Here is a 5,080-nt window from a genome sequence, read left to right as displayed (position 1 = left end):
TCACATCTTTCATTTCAGCTGGTTGGAAAGAAAGAAAAAAAAAAAAAGAACACTTTGATAAGATGATCATTAACAGCCGTTGCAATACCTCTCAAGTAAATGTCTAATGTTCATCCCAGAGGGATGAGTCTAACTAACCCAGGGTCAAGAAGTAATTAGAACTCACACAAGAGCTTGGGTGACTTCTGGGGTTTTTGTTTGTTTGTTTGTTTGTTTTATATTTATTTTTTGGATAGAGACAGCCAGAAATGGAGAGGGTCGGTGGAAGCAGAAAGGGAGAGAGACAGAGAGACAGAGAGACAGAGAGATACACCTGCAGCTCTGCTTCACCACTTGCAGAGCTTTCCCCCTCTAGTTGAGGACTGGGAGCTTGAATTGGGTTCCTTGTACATGTGCACTCGACCAGCTGCGCAATGATAGAGATTTTTGTGGTTGTGAGGGCAGAACTGAAGCAATAGGTTCTCGAAAATTCTCCAGGTTTTTTGTTTGTTTTGTTTTCTGTGTGTATGTTTTATTTTATTTATTTATTCCTTTTTGTTGCCCTTGTTGTTTTATTGTTGTAGTTATTATTGTTGTTTTGTATGTTTTTTTAATTGTCTTTATTTATTGGATAGAGACAGCCAGAAATTAAGAGGATGGGGCAGATAGAGAGAGAGACCTGCAACACTGCTTCACTATTTGTAAAGCTTCCCCCTTCAGGTGGGGACCAGGGGTTTAAACATTGGTCCTTTGCATTGTGACAGGTGTGCTCAACCAGCAGTGTCACCACCCGGCCCCTTATGGTATATATATATATATATATTCTATACTAGCCTATTACCAATAGTCTAGAGAAAGCTCTACATTCTGTCCCTATTATGGTGAAGCACAGAGAAAGGCGGTCCCCAGACCAGCCTCCTCTCCTAGTGCCAAAATTCAGGGAGACAGTAAAGGAAGATATTTCTCTCATGCACAAAACTCACTGCAGAATTGAACACTGAATTTCTTAAATAATAATAAGTACTGATACAATGGGCAAATTTTCTTTTTTTTTTTTTTAATTAATTTCTTTATTGGGGACCGTTGTTTTTTTTTTTTTTTACAGGCCCCCTTTTTTGTTTGTTTGTTTTTAATTCTGGAAGTAAAAAAAAATGCTATTTCTTGAGCAAGAAAATCTTGTTGCAAAAAGTTTGAATCTAGGGGTGGGAGGGGGGCTGAGATTCATTCTTAGAGAGACTGTTTGAGGCAAACTTGGGGCCTAGGTGCAGAGCTACTACCTGAATCCTGCTGCTGCCCTGGGCAAGGACTGTTGTTTTTTATTGTTGTAGTTATTATTATTGTTGTTATTGATGTTGTCATTGTTGGATAGGACAGAGAGAAATGGAGAGAGGAGGGGAAGACAGAGAGGAGGAGAGAAAGAGAGACACCTGCAGACCTGCTTCAGCAGTTGTGAAGCGACTCCCCTGCAGGTACAATGGGCAAACTTTCAATAACCATGTTTTCTAAATGCAAAAGCACTAAGTTATACTATGGTTTTAAGAAGAATGTCTGCTGGGGGCTGGATGACAGTACAGCTGGTTGAGCACACATGTTACAGTGCTCAGGGACCCAGGTATGAGCCCCCAGGCTCCTCCTGCAGGGGGAAAGCTTTATGAGTAGTGAAGCAGGGCTGCAGGTGCCTCTCTGTCTCTCCCCCTCTCTATCACCCCTTACCCTCTCAATTTCTGGCTGTCTCTATCCAATAAATAAATAAAGACAATGCAGAAGAAAGAAAAAAAGAAAGAGAGAGAGGAAGGAAGGAAGGAAGGAAGGAAGGAAGGAAGGAAGGAAGGAAGGAAGGAAGGAAGGGAGAGACTAGGAGGGAGGGAGGGAGGGAAGGAAGGAAGGAAGGAAGGAAGGAAGGAAGGAAGGAAGGAGAGGAAGAGGAATGTCTGGTAGGGGAGATAGCATAATGTTTATACAAAAAGACTGTCATGCCTAAGGCTCTGAAGTCTCAGACTGAATCCTCCACACCACCATCAACCAAAGCCAGGCAGGGGTAGATAGCATAATGGTTATGCAAACAGACTCCTGTGCCTGAGGCTCCAAAGTCCCAGGTTCAATCCCCTGTGCCACCATAAACCAGAGCTGAACAGTGCTCTTGAAAAGAAAAAAAAACCAAAGCCAAGCAGTGATCTGGTTAACTAATGAATTAATTAGATGCCTTCCATCCATAAACCTTGACTACAAACTTCAGAAGACCACATGAAAATGACATAGTCATATGTTTATTCTCTCAACAAACATTTTTCTGACTGCCATACTGGGCCTCAGAGAGAGGAGAGGAATAAGATACCGATTGGCAGAGCTACATAGCATAATGGTTATGCAAAGAAACTCTCCTACCTGAGAGTCTGAAGTCCCAGTTTCAACCCCCCGGCACCACCATAAACCAGAGCTGAGCAGCGCTCTGGTAGAAAAAAGCAAAACAAACGTGTAAGATACAGATTGATCCTACAGGAGATTACATATCTATGAGGAATAAAAATAGAATCAAATCAGACTACCAGGACAGGAGACACTTCACCCTGCCATTCATACACTTTAGTTTGGAGTGCCCAGCATTAACTGGGAGCAGTGTGGTATGTCACCTTTCTTCTCTGGCTCTCTGACCTTTTGAAAAAAAAAAAGTATAGAAAGATAGTTTCAATAGTTTAGTACACCTGCCTTGCCACCCACACAACTCAGATCTGACCCATTAGATCTTAGCCTCAGGGGCAGCTTTGGTGTCTCTCTCCATTTCCTTCTATCTCTGTCCCTTTATAGTAGGGAAATGCAGTATCATCATCAAGCACTGTTGTTTTTATCAGAATCATCATAGCTTTATATTGATGGCTAATAGATTATTGCTAGGCAAGGTATTAGCTTAAGCTAAGGGGTTATTTAATGAAGAATTTGGGGGGGGCAGCTGGTGGTGCACCTGGTTAAGTACACACGTTACAGTGCACAAGGACCCACATTCGAGATCCTGGTCCCCACCTGCAGGAGGAAAACTTCATGAGTGGTGAAGCAGGGCTGCAGGTGTCTCTCTGTCTCTCTCCCTCTCAATCTCCCCCTTGCTTCTAAATTTCTGTCTCTAATACAAACTAAAATATATATTTTAAACAAATAATTTTTTTTAATGGCAGCACTTATTATCCACTCTGGCTTGTGGTGGTCTGGAGGACTGAACCTGGGACTTTGGAGCCTCAGGCATGAGATCTTCTTTGCATAACCATTATGCCATCTACCCTCACCACTAAGGATTTATTTGTTCAACTGGTTTTAGCAAAGCAAAAAAAAAAAAAAAAAAAAAGTCTAAGTCCTGAGCTCCACTGTCCAGTGAGGCAAACCAGCATAATCCTTAGACTGCATAACTAACTTTAGTTACATCTCTCGAAAACTCAAGCTGATGCTGATGGCACAAGCCAGAGTGGAAATACACATTAACTCAGATTCATTCTTATTACAGCTGCAAGTGCAAAGGTTTGCATTCCTCCTTCATCCTAAAGATGCAGCCCTTTCTTATCTAAATTGCTCTTCTGTTGTCCTAGGAAACCCCATGTGCCACTTTAATGGGGGATGAGAACAAAACCAGAGAGATCCAGTTCCACTTTCAGCCGTTTTCAGCCATCCTGGAGGTACAGAGACTCATTTTTGTGGCTTTCCTGCTCATGTATATTGGTAGCCTCATTGGGAATGCCACCATCTTCCTCACAGTCTGGGCAGAACGCTCACTCCACACTCCCATGTACTTCTTTCTGGCCAACCTAGCAGTCCTGGAGATCTTTTACTCTTCCACTGTTGCCCCTCTGGCTTTGGTCAACCTCTTGACCATGGGCAGGATACCTATCACTTTCACTGGCTGTGGTACACAGATGTTCTTCTTTGTCTTTCTGGGTAGTGCCGACTGTATCCTCTTGGGAATCATGGCTTATGATAGGTTAGTGGCTATCCGGGACCCTCTGCGTTACACCCTTGTCATGAGCTGGCAGGTGTGTGTCCAGTTGTCCGTGGGATCCCTGGTCCTTGGTTTCATTCTAGCCTTGCAACTGACAATTTTGATTTTCCATCTGCCATTTTGTGGACACAATAGGATCACTCACTTCTACTGCGATGTCCTCCCTGTCTTGAGACTAGCATGTGGGGATACTCAAACCCAAGAAGCCATGATCTTCATTGTCAGTGTCATCATTCTTACTATCCCCTTTTCCTTGATCTCCATCTCATATATCTTCATTGTGTCCGCCATTTTGAAGATCCGCTCAGCAGAAGGACGACATAAGGCCTTCTCTACCTGCTCTGCTCATCTGACTGTGGTTCTACTCCAATATGGCTGCTGTAGTCTTATCTATTTACGCCCCAGTTCTAGCTACAACCCCAAAATGGGTCGTGTGGTGTCTGTTGTCTACACCTTTATCACCCCTCTCTTGAATCCCTTGATTTACAGCATGAGAAACAAAGAGCTGAAAGATGCACTAAGTAAAGTAATAAAAAGACATTTACTAAACTAAGAAATGTAGGAGTTTCCAGGCTCATGTAGATGACAGGAAAGGATGCTGTAAAAAATAATAAACCTATGCATTAGACCATTTAAGCATCTGAGGAACTGAATGCCTTCCTCATCCCCTGGTTCCTACTTCTAGCTCTCTAATATAAGCTCTATGAATAAGATGTCATACTTAAGATGATGTTCAGATGGACAGATATTTCTTTGTTTTTTTTAACTTTATTTGTTCAATTTGATAGGACAGAAAGAAATTCAGAGTGAAGAGGGAGATTGGGAGGAAGAGACTGAGAGATATCTGCAGCCCTGCTTCACCAGTTTTGAAGCTTTGCCCCTGCAGGGGGGACCAGGAGCTTCAACCTGGGTCCTTGTGCACTGAAATGTGCGTGGTTAACCCAGTCCACCATCACCTGGTCCCAGGTATTTCTATTTTGTTAATTTATATATTGCCAGTAACTGTTAGACACCCAGTCCTATATATGGCAAATAATTCATTCAACAGTAGCATAGAAAATTCATACTTGGACCTGAAATGGAATTGGCGTATTGCACCAAAGTAAAAGACTCTGGGGTGGG

The 5,080-nt window shown here is 42.6% G+C and overlaps 1 pseudogene; it reads left to right on the top strand.

Annotated features, from left to right (window-relative positions):
• The first annotated feature begins 3,559 nt into the window (after positions 1–3,559).
• LOC103110457 (olfactory receptor 10V1-like) lies at positions 3,560–4,511 on the top strand (annotated as a pseudogene).
• Positions 4,512–5,080: the final 569 nt, after the last annotated feature.

This window comes from Erinaceus europaeus, chromosome 17 (genome assembly GCF_950295315.1).
Source record: "Erinaceus europaeus chromosome 17, mEriEur2.1, whole genome shotgun sequence".
In the NCBI taxonomy this organism is placed as follows: domain Eukaryota; kingdom Metazoa; phylum Chordata; class Mammalia; order Eulipotyphla; family Erinaceidae; genus Erinaceus; species Erinaceus europaeus.
Note: the sequence above shows the minus strand (reverse complement) of the source record. Positions and strands in the feature narration are given on the sequence as shown.